The following is a 17,311-nucleotide window of genomic DNA, read 5'->3' as shown; positions in this document are numbered from 1 at the left end:
GTGCCTCCTTTGCCCAGCATCGTTCCTCAAAAGAGTTAGTGCAGCCAGCTCCAGCCTTGGCACTGAGCAATCCGCTACTCCTGTATCAGCATCCCTGAGCTCCGCGAGGCTCCATAACCCAGCTTGGAAGTGTGTACCTGCAATTCACTGAGTACCTACTATATGTCAAGTACTAAGCTAGGCACTGGGGATGTAAAATACCAAAATTCCTGTCCTGGAGTTTTGCCAGTTTTTGAAATGAACAAGAATTCGGGTCTCTCTTTTGAGTCCACCACAGCCTAGTAGAGAAGATGAATCACTGCAAACAGTGCCATGAATTATCTTCCAAGAGAATAGCATTTTCACAAATACTTTCAAATGCCTTAGAGAAAAACAAGGAGAGCATTAATGGAATTCAGAGGTGGAAGCAAGAAAGCCTCCTGAGCAGGTGGCAAATGCAGTAATCCTGCAGAGATGAGGAGGGTTTTTCAGTACAAAGGCTAAGAAGTAGATGGACAGTTCAATGGAGTTTGAAAAACAGGCAGGAATTAAGACTAGAAAAGCTTGAATGACAGGTTTTGGCATTTGCACTTAATCTGGAGAAAAATGGGCAGCCATTAATTTTTTTTTCAATTTTTTTTCCCTATGCATGAAATGTTTTCAAGTAAAGAAATTTTGGGAAGAGAACTGAGTTTGGTGTTCCCCCCACACCCTTTTTTTTTTTTTTTTTAAGTTTCTGGACTGGAAAGAGGTAAGCAAGAAAATTACATAGGAAACTATTGCAGTAATCTATGGAAAGCAATAAAATCTGCTGGTACTAAAAAGGCATTGGAGAATGAAAAGACAGTGGATGGATTAGAGTTGCATTTCAACAGTAGAATCTTCCAGAACTGGCAAGAGATTGAATTTAATTTTCCTCACTAATTATGTTTTGCTTAAATTATTATTTAAATTAGTTGGCATTCCTGGAGCAGCCCAAAAACATCTTAACTGAAAGGAGAAGCCAGATTGCAAATTAAAAGTGAATAATCCCCACATGGATAATTGAGTCAATTATACAGTGTGTTGAATACATACAAATACGTTTAGTTCCACATCCACTCCACACACTCCCCCAATTTATGCATATCTGAAGAAGATGTATGTGAATCAACATAAATTATAGGTCCCTGATCCAAACACAGATTACCTTACCTGGCACAACTTTAAATAGGTTCTAGTTCTCTCAATCTTCAAATCATTTCCCTTTTGTCTTGATTCATTGCCTGAAGTGGAGCTACTAACCTGCTTAAACTGTTTCAAATCTATAGTGAAGTTCACATCCTCCTTCTCAGTTGCCTTGAAAAATAACTGCTATTTTGAACAAGGTAGTTCAAATACTGAATCATTCTATAACCTTGGACAAAATATCAATCTCACTTAGCTTCCCATTACTAATCTGTAATGTGGGGATATGAGTAATGTCTGCTCCCCTGTACTGTGGTAAGAATTAGGTAATATGATTTGCACCTTCAAGAAAAACTCTACCCTTCTTATACAATAAAGCACAGACTTCCAAGTTTCTCACAAGAGAGTCACTGATGGACACAGAGGCCTCTTGCTCTGTTTCTCTCCTTGTGCAATGATGGATTGGTTACTTCTTATTATCATTTGTTTCTAAAAAGGCTTGGTACTGTGAATAATTTCGCCCCTTAAATATTTGAGAGCTTCACCTAAGATATTTCTGCATTCTCTAGAATACAGGCATCTATGTACATGAAAAAGTCCTCTAGGTTATCCAACAGTTGCCACCTGCTATAGAACAGGAACTATATTTCCCGAAGGCAAAATTTTATGACCACTCTCCACCCTTACCCTCCAAATTCATTGACTCATCTTCATGATAGATCCGAGCCCAGATCTGCTGCTCTCATTTATTACCAATAAGCCATGCTGAATGCATCAGTTTTTCCATGTCCCTACCTTCACTGCAAACTTCCACCAAGACAAACTTTTTGACATTCTGTGTTAGCCAGGTCCTGTAGGAAACAACTTGACTTACATTCTTGTGCCTCACTGAGGGCTGTAAATGCAAGGAAGTAGGAATGAGGACAAAGGGAAGTAAGAAAGGACAGGAGGAAATAGAATACAAGGTGGCATGTTATACAACTGGTTACAGCTTCAAAACCTAGCTTACACATCAGTACTGTACAGAGAGTCTATTTGGAGTCATTATGACTTAGGAGTAGAAGAAAAAATTGCCTGCAAACTCTTTGAAAGAGTTTTTTTTCTCTCTCTCTTTGTCTCTCTTGTTGGTCCAAATTAATCCTATGGTTCCACCGCCTCTACATTTCTAGGGTGTGCAACATGATGACTAAGCAGCTCCACTGCAGAGTCCACAGCCTTCATGGGTCTGGTAAAGATGGAACTGAGTCCTAAAATATAGGAGAGTAGGAACCCTTGACTAAGTTCCCACTTGTACGCCCCTCCAGATTACTTCCCTGTGTCAGTAAATGGCAAAAGCTGTAAGACCAGGAACAGTTCAGAGTTTCCAGAGGAGTTAACCCTTCCTTCTGAGTATGAGCTTTGTCTTTTTGGAGTCCCTCCCTTTTGGTGGGTTCCTACTCGAAGACCTCTTTGTGTTCTCTTCTTGTACCCTCACTGCACATTCATCCTCTCCCTGCTAGGCATGATTTATATGTTTGATACTCAGTGAAGTAGAAAGAAGTGTGAGCCTTTTCCCAGAAGACTCCTCCAATCCTAAATGAGCTCAAGGAGCTCACAACAAGGAGGCACACCCAAATCCATCTTCCAACATCCCATCCCCTCAAAAGTGAGTGATTATCTTTGAAAGATGGGTAACACCTACTCACCCACTGGAATAGAATCTGACTGAGTCCAGAAATCCAGGCTAGCTGAAATGACATTTTAAACGTGTGGTATATATTATTAAGTTGGGCAGGTGTGTAGACATTTTATTATGTACCCCACATTGTCCCTGCAATAAGTTGACTAATTAAGAAATATTTTGGAAGTTATTAGTCCTCCAACTCAATACTGAGTTTTTCAGGTCCATCTATGTTATGGTTTGGATATGAGTCTTCCCCCACAAGCTCCCATGTTAATGCAGGAATATTCTGAGATAAAGTGATTGGATTGTGAGAGCTGGAACCCAACAAGTCCATCCTAGTTTAAATGGACTAACTGCAGGAGGTAGATGTGGACTGCTCTCTGACTATTCCCAGCTGCCCCACTATGCCCTTCGGCCTTGATGCTTTATCTTGGGCCCAGAGCAATGGACTTGGATGACCATGGACTGAATCTCTGAAACCATGAGCCAATATAAACTTTCCCTCCTCTAAGTCATTCTTGTCAAGTACTGTCACCACAGCAACGCAAAGCGGATTAACACACTCCATCAAGGAGTCACATAGGGCAGAAGACTAGAACCACCTCATCTGCCCCATAGCGGGCTAACTATAAAGCGTGTGCTTCCTGCTCAGCTGTTTTAAAACCTTTGCTGTGAAAGCCATTGGCCCAGCTTTCCTCCTCCTCACCCAACACTCAACAGACACTTCCCCCTCCACACCATCACTCAGTCACAGTTTCTAGCCCTGTTTTTAGCTCTGTAGTCAGCACTTGCCTCATAGGTGTTAGAATCAATTTGGGTGTAACTGAAGAACACCCTTTAAGATGGTAAACATGTAGTTATTTGTTCCACATTTTCCCTCAGATTCCCAGGGGAATGAAGTTTATTACACGTTTTTATTTTGAGTTGGTTATGTGAATGTTCCTGTTATTGTGAGATATATGAGGAATAAAGAATGCTTGAACATTATCTATTCCCTGAGTATTTGCATAAGAGGCTGTGATGTGAAAAGGAAAAAAAAAAAGCTTAGAAAAAAAGAAAAGAAAATAATATCAAGGTTGCAGGCCACATTTCCCCATTTAAAAAAAAAAAAACAACAGTATTTATGTTCACTCACCCTTCACCAGAAGGAGGATAGAATAGGGGATAGGAGGGAAGCCTTTATTGAAATGTAGAAAATACACACTTTATGATATATGAACAGATATCTTTATAACTATTCTCAAGCTTAAAGTTGAAAACCAGCTCAAATTATCACCCCTCCATTTTCATTTGCACCTAGTTTCTTCCATTCTACTTCCCAGAGGCCTGAGCCATTTAAAGGACTGATATTCACACATAAGATGTGTGAAAGACTGAGTGGTTTCTTCAGCAATTTTCACCTGTGAACACCATTTGAAAAAAATTAGATGGTGCCTCCCATATAGACATGTGAGAGTGAGGCAAGATTACAGATTGCCTTCTACCCAATGACTAGTGAAGGAAATTTTAAAAAAAATAGTAAGTGCCACAAATAAACAACAGAAAAAACTAAATTAACAGCAAACGGACAAGGAATGAAAGCATAACCAAATTATACAATTGAAAAAGTGTTAGCCAAATAAACAGATTCTGTTGCTGGGTCCTAAAGGCGGGCCTCAACTTGCTAAAACCATGCTCGGAAAAGAAGGGGTTCACAAACTCATGAGAATTCTCTTTATATCCCCCCAATTTGCAGAGATGCAAAATTGGAGGTAAACAGTCAGTCAGTGGAAGTCTTGGGAAATCCTGGAGAATATGAGACCTGAGGGCTGATGCAGGAACTGGTGAAGGTTAGAAGAGGCCCCTAAGGTATCCTTTTTGACACCTCTGAGCAAGAAAAAAAAATACAGCATTAAGACAGGAAAAAAATACAGCATTAAGACAGGGCTGGGATTGTGGCTCAGTGGTATTTCACTTACCTAGCATGTGTGAAGCACTGGATTCTATCCTCAGCACCACATAAAATAAAATATTGTGTCTACCTATAACTAAAAAATAAATATTTTTTTAAAATTACATCTAATTTTCTCAAACAACAAATAGGGAGCTAGCAAATTGAAGACAGAAAATAAGAAGATACTCCAAGGCAACAAGCCAGTGAAAACATGGAAGCCTCAGGGAAAATAACTTTGCCTCAAGCTCTCTGCCTTATTGTTAACACTGCAGAAACCCACAGGCACCTGAGTCCTTTCCCTGTCCTAAGCAGAAACGAAAAAATGAAATGGAAAGTGAACAACCATGGCTGACTCAGGAGGAATCAGAGGCTCTGGGGCTCCACAATTAAAGAAGAGCTGCTTGGAAGCCTGTGGGTACCCCCTCAGGTTGGACATGGCCCTCCTGTGTGTTGTGAGTCCTAATACAGGACTATTAACAAAATCACAGAGCTGGGAAAATAAAAACTAATCCCCGTAAGCTTTGATTAAAAAGTAAATTTTTAAAAAAGTAAATAGAACACAAATACTGAGCCATCAAGATGGCATTTCTGATGGGAAGGCCAATTGGTCTCACATTAATAAGCAAAAGAAGCAAGAAGACTTTGGCACAATATCAGGGAAAATAGAGCCGGGGCAGAGCTGTCCATGCCAGACACAAGTAAAACAGGGAGCAGTGCCATGGCAACTATGCAGGATTCTACAGGAAAATATAAGAAATAAAAGTATATAGCATACCCAAAACTGATGAAAATTCCACGTGCATGTTAAAGATGAACATAATCAGGAAATGAATTCCCTAGAACAAGAACTAAAAGACAATTTGATAAAACAACAAAATTAGATAAAAAGCACAAAAACCAAAGAAAAAAAGTTGAGAACTGAAAACTCAGCATTTCCTAGCTATTACCTAAATTGGAAACTGCAAGAAACAGACTAGACACAATTGCAAATTTAATTATTGACAGAGAGGAAGGCTATTTATGGTGAATGCAAAAGAATGAGACAGAAAGTAGATACTGAGAACAAAGAAAAACCAATCTAAAGATCAATGTGTCCCCAAGGCCAAGAACTCAAAGAATAGACCAAAAGTAAAATAATAATAAAAAAGCACATTCAAATATTATGATAGTGTCTGCCTCCATTTTTCATGTTTAACTGCTGACAGCTTTCCTGGCCCACTACTCCCTTTTCCCCTTCTGTCCCACATTTGGGCAAAGAAGCCAAAGTGCTCCCTCTTGGGCACAGGTAAGAAATTCAAAGCCCAGAAGCTCCTGACTACTTGGGGGAAACCATCACCTGGGCCCCACCCCTTAATCACCACAAAACCCTAAGTCAGATGCCCTCCCCTGCTCTTTCAAGCAATTTTTAGGTCTGTTTGACAGCTGACCTGTTCTCTCCAGAAAGACTCATCTATGTAATATTTTCACACCTTCCTCTAATAATGTGTGTGTCATCATCAGTCTAGGTACCAAAACAAATTTGGAGCAGGGAATCCATTTTGCCTCTCTTGGGATGACCAAAATAAATATTTAATAGAAGACCATTTCCCTAGAATGTTGGAAAAACTGAAACTGCAGTTTAATGAAAGGGTAAATTGTTTTCCAGAAGAACTAATATCGAATAATGATGCTGGGACAAATTCTAATAAAATGACCAAACTCCAAATAAAAAGAAATAATTATTCAGGCAGTCAAGTGAAATGAGCATCTCGTTTACAAAAGTACAAAAATCAACAATTCTCAGACTTCTCCATAGCAATGTCTAAAACATTTTCATAAAAGTATATCATGTCTAGGCAAAATGCTATTCAAATAGAAAGCAAAAGTTAAATATTATCAAACATGATTGTATCCATACTTCTCATGAGCTATTTTGGAAAAACTGATAGTTGAAACTAAACCAAAGAAGCAATTAGTGAAAATAAGAATTTCAGAATGGAGATATTATGGCACATAGTGAACATTAAATCTATATAAAATAAAATGTAGTTAAAATAGGAATTATGCTTATGAAATTAAATTTATTTTGTAATGTTTGATTATATATTTTGCAGTGTTTGATTATTATAATGTGAAATTAGTATATAGCTAAGAGAACTGATTTCCAAATGAACAAAATGGGTGGAATAGAATTTTAAGAGTACCAATTGCTTTATCTTTCATGGCAACAAAATAATAAATGTATCATGAATGGAATACATCTTTAATAAATTGACTATAACTTCTTACATTTTTCATGATTTTTTTTAAAAAGTGCAGAGGTAGCTCTCTAGAGAGCTGCAGTCTTAATGTCACTCAGAGAGTGTGGAAATACTTTCCCCACTCATTTTGTTCAATCTACTCAGTAATCAGAAAAACTCTTATTTTGAAAACAATATAAGCAACTTAGCATCTATCACTTACTTTCCAAATCATGTTGTCATTACTTCTAAAGGCATTTGAGTTTGTGACTCCTGTGTTAGAGGGGTCTGTAACATCTAACATCTCTTGTTAAAGAAACAATCCTATAAAATATGGCGATTTCTTCAGTTTATTTCCCTTCTTTTATCCATTTTAATAAAAAGCATTTCTATATATTTATATCCTATATGTTATATATATAGCATATAGATTTATATCACATATCTCATATATTACATAGATAGCATATAGATAGTATAAAGGGATTACCAGAATTAGGTCTGGTTAATGTTCATGATATTTATTTGTTTGGTAAGATCTTCTGTAATTTTCTGCCTTCTACTTTGCATCTCCCTGTATTACTTGAATCTCCAATGATGAGAATGAATTATTTTTATGAAAACAGGAAAGTTATTATTCAAAACCAATGAAAACAAAGAAAAATAGTTATGGATATATATACATATATATTTATGAATGTACAGTTATATATATTGTTGATATATATACATATGTATTTATGTATATATAATGGATATGTATATGTGTGTGTGTATGAATACACACACACACACACACACACACACATAGTATTAAATAGTTAACATTCCAACAAAAATACTTTGGAAGACCTAAACATTAACATCATTCTTGTAGCAATTTGTAAATAGTATTATTTCATTAAATATTTTCAAAATTTACTTAAGTTTTCTGTATTAAAGTAAAGAAATGTCCAAAGTAAATTATTCATACTACTGCATTTGAAAAGAATCCAAACATATATCTCTTCAGTATAATTGCCCATCTTTTATTTACACAGGATTTTAAAAGGCTTTCTTTTTACTGTTTGCTTAGATTAGTAAATTGAAGAGATGAGTGCAGTTACCTCTTTCAGGATCAGAGTCAGCATAGCATTACTAAAGATAAATGATGCTTCTAAAAAGCCAAATAGCCACAGGGGTCTTTATCTACCTTTTTAGAGCCATAGATAACTACACACCACAGTACCACCAGCATGATTCCACCCTGTGTCCTGAATGTTCCAGCTTGGAATGCCCATTCTCTGTCTGTCCCTAGTCTTGTGACACACTTCCCTGATGATTTCCACCTCTCCAGAAGGGATTATGGATGTAAAGGTATCTTGGTTATTGCAATGCCTAAGGTAGAGCCCCAAATCATAGTCTCATACAATGATGAGACTCCCAAAGTGTCAATAGTAACTGTAGAGAAACCAAACCCTCAGGCCTTCTTGATCCATTTAGTTCACACTTTCAAATGTCCCAACCACCAATTTACTCTTTTCTCTGGACTCTCAGAGGTTTATCATATGAAGCATACATTTAGGCAAAGATCATATAGGATTGTTTCATCATTAGCCAACTATCATAAAAGCAAAGTTTCATCCTTAAACTTCCTTGGATACCTTAAAATGCCTTGTATCATCTTAGTCTCTACCTCTTAAATCATACTGATAGCCCTTGGATAAAATTAAACTAATTCAAGCCATTTTACAATGAAGATCTGACATCTCATTTGGAAAGCCAATTTAGTTAAAGATTTAGGTCCCTTGACTGGTCATGCTCTTGCATTCCTATCTCCAGTGGGACCTTCATTCCAAAGTCTCCATGTCTGAGGCCAGGGTAGGGGGCACGCAGAGGTCTTCTTCAGGCATCTCTGCTGAGCCTCCCTAGTGGAAAGGAGGGAATGTCTTGAAGAGCCTATGCTGACTCAGTACCCAGTACTTTTCCATTTGGAACCTTTCCCCTTACCTCTTCCCACTTCTATCTCCACTCTAGAGTCCACAAAAACTTCTAGAGCTCTTTGTATGAAGCTCTCTCAACATTAAGACAACCCCCATATCCATGCTGATGCATGTGACTCCCATGACTCTAAATCAGTGTGTGTGTGTAGTGTGTGTGTGTGTGTGTGTGTGTGTGTGTGTGTGTCTGTCCATGGAAAAGGTGAAAGGCGGCCCCACTACCTTCAGTTTTAGACTCTTGCCTGCTCCTTCACAGTAAGTGACTAAAGCTTTACCTTTTTCTTCTTTGGCTTGTTGCTATTATCGGTTAGTCTGATATTTAACAGCTCAGCTCCCTCTCCTGGCTGGCTCAGCTGAGCTCAAGACAACTGGTCCTTGAAGACATTGTCTTTGGCTGCTGTGCAGCTCCCAGATTCACCCTGGTACCAGTTCTTACTGAGGCTAAATTCTTATGCATTTCTTTTTACTTAGTGAGCCTTTTTTTTTTTTTTTTTGGCTTAAATTTACCAAAGTCATTTGCATTTGAGACCTTAGCTGACTCAATCATAAAGACATGCTGATCACAAAAAGTCAACAAAAATAAAATTGCAAAGATACAGAAAAGAAATGGTAATGCAGATCCTAAACAATCCGGGGAAATGGGATCCAGAGGTTGTTCCAGTTGACTGTTGGAGAGAAATTCTTTTACTCAAACTACAGGAATGCCAGCAAGAAGAAAAATGGATAGAGATTCTTACCAAGATTTGGGGCAGGAGAAAAAATCAGGTGGTCAGAATTATATATTGTATGACCTCCATTATTTCTAAGGAGGCAGCATTGCCAAATTGAAAAGGTGGCAAGTTAAAGAGTCTGAAGGCTTAACTAGCTGTGGAGAATGACTGAGGAGCTGGCTTGACTGGGAAGCATTGCCATGAGAATACAGAACAATGCCAGTCTGCATAACTGAGTACTTTCACCACAGACAGCCTGAGAAAGAGATATAATGGAAGTTAGACTTTTTTTGGTATTGAACCCAGAGCACTTAACCACTGAGTCACATTCCCATTCCTTTTTTATATTTTATTTAGAGACAGGATCTCACTGAGTTGCTTAGGACCTCGCTAAATTGCTGAGGCTGGATTTGAACTTACAATCCTCCTACCTCAGCCTCCAAAGCCACTGGGACTACAGGTGTGTGCCACCACACCTGACAGGAATTAGACATTTTACATGAAATATTTTCTAAATTTCATGTTTTCTGCTTATGTATCCCTTGTTTTCAGTTATAATTCTGAAATTTAAAAAGAATATCAAAATAAAAATACATTTACCAAATTGAAGTCTATCATAAGTTGAAGACAATAAGTCAAAATACTGAAACAAATTTTTAAGAAAATATTTTATTTCAAAAAAAAAGAAGAAATCTCATTGTAATCACTTCCAAATAATCTTTTTAGAATATGTATGTATTTGAAAAATAGTTGTCTTGATTTTGTCCTGTATAAAATACCAACATACATATGAATAGCCAGCAGAGGGAGCCAAAACCATGCATGTAATTTTTTTTTTTTTTAAGTTTTTGTTGTTTTAGGAAAGCGGATTATCAAAAATTTCAAAATGCGTTGAAACACCCTTGTCTTTCAAGAACCTAGAAAAAAAACATATAAATCATATAACTTGATAACAGTATGCTGCCAAGTACTTTATGGAAAAATTTAAAGCTAAAATGGTCTTCTGAATATGAAGCAATGAGAAGAAAATGTATCTTTCCCTCCCTTCCTCTCTTTATTGCACTTTTTGTTTTCTCTGAGACTTCTTTATAGTAACAACCCAAAGCAAGGTAATTTCTATACCATATCAGTTGAAAACTTCTATGAATTGTGTGAAAACTTTTTCAGTTCTGATTACAGGGATCATATTGGTCACACGTATGTTGAAAAGAAGCAGGAAAGTCTTAGTTCCTACCTCTTAAATCAGGCTTTGAGCATGTCTCAGGAAATGGAAGGAAAAGTTTCTAGTGCAAACTTGTTGAAAATCAATTTTCTAAAACTACACATAAGCATCTCTCTATTTTCTGGATGACATCTGACTTGGGGTGTTTTGTTTATAAACAAGAGAATCTGATTCTGAGTAGATTAAGAGAAGAAGGAATTTACGGAAAGGATGCTGGTTTGTAATATCATTTCAATAATTTTTGAGAGTTGATAATTGAAATTGTAAGTGTATATTGTATACATCTTTATGTTCAGAAATTTGAAAAATTTTATAAATTATATAATTCCTAGAAAAAATATAACTGTCCAAAATTTACATAAGAAGAAATAGAATATAACAGAATATGACTATTTTTAAATGAATGCATTATTTAAAGGCTTTGTATATAAAAAATGAAGAAAACCCAACAAAACAAAAACAAGGGAACTCTTCAGGTCCAGATGATTTGACTGGCAATTTTTAACAAACACTTAAGAATGAAGCATTTCATCTGAAACAAAGGCTTCCAGAGAAGAGAAAAAGATGTACCCCTAACTCCTTTTATGAGGCTAGCATCACCTTGATATCAAAGCCCTACAGTGAACTTCCAAGAAGATGGAGAAGTTGTGCTTTTTTTCTATTCTGCTCACTAATTCAAGCTAAGTATTGCAATTTTTCTGAATAAAACAAATATAAGATGATTCTGAAAGGTGGGGAGAAGAAGTCAAGCTAGCTGGTGACCTTAAATATGAGGAATGGCACAGTACTAAGTACCCTGGGTTCTCTTTTACTTAGTATTTCCCTGGGTATTTGAAGACTAGGTAATGAAGATTCTGGCAATCCAGAAATGCTAATGGGCACAGGTGAGAAAGCCCTCAAAACCTGGGCTCTGTATTCAAAGGACCAAAAAAGGGACCGCCTATTCATACAGAAAACTTTTAAACAACAGTCCTTTTATTCCAGCCAAGGACCACAAAAAACACTCTGTCCTCACCCGTATCAGCCATGACCAAGAGGAGAGACCTTGATCCATTCTGGGCAGGCTGTAGCAATGTACCACCACCACAACAGGATAAACCCTCACCAAGACACATCACATTCTAAAAGCTAAAAACAAAGACAAAAAAATAGCTGGAGAGAAACAGCACATTATCTACAGAGAAAAATCTCAAATGACAACAGATTTCTCATCAGAAACTGTAGAAGCTAAAAGGAAATAGCAAAACATGTTTTACATAACGAATGTAAAGAATTGGCAACTCATAATTCTACATCCAGCAAAGATATCCTTCAAAAATAAAGTAGAAATCAAGACATTCTCAGATGAAGGAACACTAAAGAGAAATAAATATTCTCTAGCAAGCCTACCTTAAAAGATGGCCAAAAGCACACTTACTAGTGAAAGACTGACTGCATTCTCCCTAAGATTAAGGACAAGGGGAGGATGTCTGCTCTTGGCAGCATTATATAAAATAGTGAACAGAAAGGAAAGGTCAGAAAAGACATAGAGAATAGAGAGGAAGAAATAAAATTGTCCCTATTTACAGATGACAAATTCCAGCTACATAGAAGATTACAAGTGATCTAAAAAAAAAAAAAAACAACTTCGAGAATTTATAAAGTAGTTCAGAAAATTTGAAGGTACAAGATCAACACATATAAAAATCAATAGTATGTCTATATGCCTTCAACAATACTAAAAATGCTATACCATTTTTAATTGCTCAGAAAATGAAATAGGTAGTTATACAGGACTGTTGTGCCAAAAACTACAAAATGATGATGAGAGAAATCAAATATCTAAACACATAAAGAAACATGCTGTGTTCATTAACGGGAAGACTCAATATAAGAGCAATGCAAATTCTTCCCAAACTGATACTTAGATTTTAATACAATTTCTACTAAATTCTAGAATATATACTATAGATATAGACAAGATTATTCCAAAGTGTATATGGAAAAAACCTATGAACTATAATAGTTCAAACAATTTTTAAAAACAAAAATAGGAGAAATCACTCTACCTAATTTGAAGACTTTACATATCTACCAGAATTAATATATATGTAACTGAATAGAGAGCCCCCAAATAGAGATAGCACTACAAAGTATGGACAACTGATGTTTGGAAAAAAAATAAAACTAGTTCAATGGAAGAAAAATAGTCTTTTCAACAGCTGGTGCTGAAACAATTGGGTATTCCTAGACCAAAAAAAAAAAAACTTGACTGAAATCTCACATTGCACATCTTCTATAAAACTCAAAATGAATCACATCAAACTCTTAGAAAATAATACAAAGGTTGGGCACAGTGGCATATGCCTGTAAACCCAGTGGCTCAGGAGGCTGAGACAGCAGGATCACAAGTTTAAAGCCAGCTTCAGCAAAAGCGAGGTGCTAAGCAATTCAGTGAGACCCTGGCCCTAAATAAAATACAAAATAGGGCTGGAGATGTGGCTCAGTGGCCGAGTGCCCTTGAGTTCAATCCTTGGTACCAAAAAAAAAAAAAAAAAAAAAAAAGAAAGAAAGAAAAGAAAAAAGAAAAAGAAAAAGAAACTAATACAAGGGAAAAAGGGATTGGATCAGAGTTCCAAAAGCACAATCCATAAATGACAAAAGTTTATCAATTGGACTTCATCAAATGGAAACTTTGCTCTGAGAAGAAATTAGAAGAATGAAAAACACCTTACAGACTGAGAGAAAACATTTGCAAACCACATATCTGACAAAGAACTCATTGCCAGAATATATATAAAACTCTTAGATCACAACAAAAAAAATCAAATAATACAGTTAGAAATTGAACTAATGACACTAACAAACATTTCACTGAGAATGACATACAGATAGGAAATAAATACATGAAAAAGATGTTCCATGTTATTAGCCATTAAGCAAATGCAAATTAATGCCACCATGAGATATCACTGCACACCTATCAGAACAGTTTAAAAAAATAGTAAGAACTCCAAATGCTGACCAGGATGTGGGAAAATTGGATCCCTCATACATTGCTGGTGGAAATACGAAACGATACAGCCATTCTGGAAAACATTTTGACAGCTTCTTACAAAACAAACATACAACTACCATCTGACCCAGCAATTGCCTTCGTGAACATTCCTCAATATCAGTCCTTTTCCAGTGTCCTCTAGCTCAGATGGCCACCTCATCTATTCAATCATGAAATCCTGGAGCCACCTATGGCTCCTCTGTGTTCCTCACCCCTCATCTCTCTTCCATGACAAAGTCCTCCCATCTGTCTTTCTCACTGTAGCAAGAGTTGTCTTTTAAAAATGCAATGATGATCATGTCACCCACTCCATTGCTTAAGGTGCTTCAATAGTTTCCTGTTGTTTTTTGGTCACAGAAGAAATTCTTCAATGCGATTCAAACGCCAGACACGATATGACCACTGTCTGTTCTGCAGAGGCTTCTAAATGCTCCCCTCCCACTTGGCTTCTTCCGGTGTCCAGAACATGCTCTTAACATTTCCTGCCACAGATCCCTATACATGGTCTTTATCAGAAAACTCTCCTTATGTGTAATTCTCACCATTCAACCCCATACCTGTGATGGCTCCCTCAGGGAAGACTTCTGTGTAAAGATTTGCCTGAAAGCTATACCACCTCTCCCTCTTCTCACATTAGTTTATGTGATCACTTGGTTATTTTCTCTCTCTCTCCTCTACTCTCTGTCAGGTCCATAAGGACACCATGTCTGAGGGTGTTCCCCTCCCCTAACCCATTATATTACTAGTATAGTGAAGTGCCTGGCATATAGGTGGTACTTGATCAATTAATGAATAAATGAATGGAAAGTCACCATGTAGAATATTTTATGTAAAGGCTATTTGATGCACTATTAAGGAAAAACATTTAAAGTCAGTCACTGATCTCTCTGAATTTATTATATCTGACCTAAGATTTGGCCCATTTATAAAGTACACATAGGCAGCCATACAATAGGGAGGAGGGAAATAATCTGCCTTTATAAACTGTAAGCACAAAATAGAAAATTTTTTCACATTGGGTATGAGTCTAAGTAGTAAACACTGTTGTCAGACATGGACAGTGATGACAAGAGAGTCATCTCCCTTCCACAGAGTAAAGAAAAATACTGTGGAAAAAAACAGAATTTTAGGAAATCTGAAAATATGAAAAAGAGTTTTGTATATCTGGATCAAAATATAAATTTGGAAAAAGAAAAAATTATGAAAGTTTAAAAATTATGTTATACAAGAATATGAGTTAATTTAAAGCACACAATGCTTAGCATATAGTAAGTGTCAACAGCTACTGGACCATCAAGAAATCCACATGCCAAATGGTACCCGCTTGCAGAGCCACTTTGCTGCACACCTCTGGGAGACATCATTGGCCTTGCAGTCAATGTAAAAGGCACCCTCCACTTAACTAGAACACAGCCTGCATGGCCAAAACACTGAAGCCTTGCTGATGTACATGTTCAAAAGTTTCCAAAGTAGGCATCATTCACTTTCCAGAAAAGCAAAGCAGTCTATAAAGGAAAAAGTTAAATGATTTTTCTGTGATCAAACATCCCAAGGTCTATATATGCAATGGATCTAGGTGGTTATAATGGAGGGTAGACACTAGAAGGGGGGCAGCATAAAGGATTGTTTTAGACGCTATATGGAAAGTCTTCCAAATTAGATGTAAAGTTGTCATGCAAATTGATGTGATATGGCATTGCATAAATGCGCTCAGGGTGACTTGTCTAAATCCTTCAGTGTGCATCAGTTTATATTTAAATGACCTTCTGTAAAATTGCTTTCCTTACAATTTCTATACATATTCATGAAGACACACTGTCAGCACTGAAAGATAGCCAAGCAGAAAAGAGAAAAATCCTATTACACTAACAAGACAATTTCCTTGGTTAATGTAATCAGATAGTACAGCTGCACTTCTTGTTAATCTGAATTTAGTTCAAATAACTAAAGAGCTTTATTCACTCTGTGATAAAAATTAGACACTTGCAAAGCAAGTTTCTGACAATTCAAATAAATTTATTTTTGTAATAATCATTTAGTGCAGGAGGCCTTTTTAAAATGCACCGAATTAGCATTAGATCAAGATGAAATAAATCTGATTTATAAAAATGCACCTCATCAGTGTCTTGCTAGGTTTCCACACAAGTATCATGAGATGTCTGCTTAGTAGTTATGCATTTTTTTACTTTATTTTTTGCTTTACTAGGAAAACTTACCAACCTAATTTGCCAATATACTTTTTCAAACCAGATCATTTTAAGCCAGATTAATGCTTAAGACTGAATGATAAGAGGGGACAAACGGGAAGAAGACTTTAATGCTAGTTTGCCTAGGATTATTTTTATTATGAAAAAAGGTGACTGATGATATAAAACAGCGTTTCCCCAAGTGTTCTGATCATGAGACTTACCAAGGATGCATGTTTAAAAATAGTCCTGGAGGTTCTGATTCCTGAGACTTACAGGGGGACTCAAGACTGTATATTATGAAAAGAACCTAGAAACATTTTAGGATGAGGCCATTTGGGAAATCTGTAGTATCATGAAAAGAATAGTGGTCTACTCTTATTAATGTTCAAAACCCCAGGTTGCCAGCTCCTCTGTGTCCTCACCCACCTCATTATATCTGAGTAGGTCTAAATGTCCTCAGTTGTAAAAAGTTTTTTAAAAAAAAGGCAACAAAAATAAGAAGAGTTTGATTGAATCCACAAACTTCATGAAGACTGGTGGATTCCACTCACTGTTCTATCCTCTGTACCTAGCCTGCTGCCTGACGCAAAGCAACCTCCCTTGATGTTTGTTGACCACGTGACTATTTAGTTGATCTGCAAGGTTTCTGTTAGCTTTAAAATGATGTAATTCTAAAATAAACAATAAAGCAATTCATTTGTTCCACTGTTTACAAATTATTAATTACTCTCAGAATAAAAGAATGCATCAACTGAAAAAAGACCCCTACCCTTTCGTCAGGTGGCGAGGTTGCACATGCCTGGTGACCAAGTCAAGGATGTGACTTGGGTAATTTCACCTCTTATCTTCCTCTTAAGGTTGTATGCTTAAAAGTAGTGATGGAGGCAGTTAACACACTGTTTGGCTCACAGTAGATGTTCCATAAAAGTAAGCTGAATCTGGGCAACCCAGCAAATTCCATATAGAACAATGCCAAAGAATAAGTGTTCTTGCTGTGTGGACAGAAGTTCTGATTTTTAGGATTTTTGTTACTTTTATCCTAAAACATACTGTGAAGTAACAAGTTCAGAATTGTTAGAAGTCTTCACTAGCACATGTGTATGGTGCAGAAACAAGTGTTTTTGAAACTAATTGTGAAGGGAAATTAAATTCTGAAAACTCTATTTATAACATTTCAAATTCACTACAAAAGCAAAAGCTTTTATTTCTTTTT

The sequence above is a fragment of the Marmota flaviventris genome, chromosome 5 (genome assembly GCF_047511675.1).
Source record: "Marmota flaviventris isolate mMarFla1 chromosome 5, mMarFla1.hap1, whole genome shotgun sequence".
Taxonomy (NCBI): domain Eukaryota; kingdom Metazoa; phylum Chordata; class Mammalia; order Rodentia; family Sciuridae; genus Marmota; species Marmota flaviventris.
Note: the sequence above shows the minus strand (reverse complement) of the source record.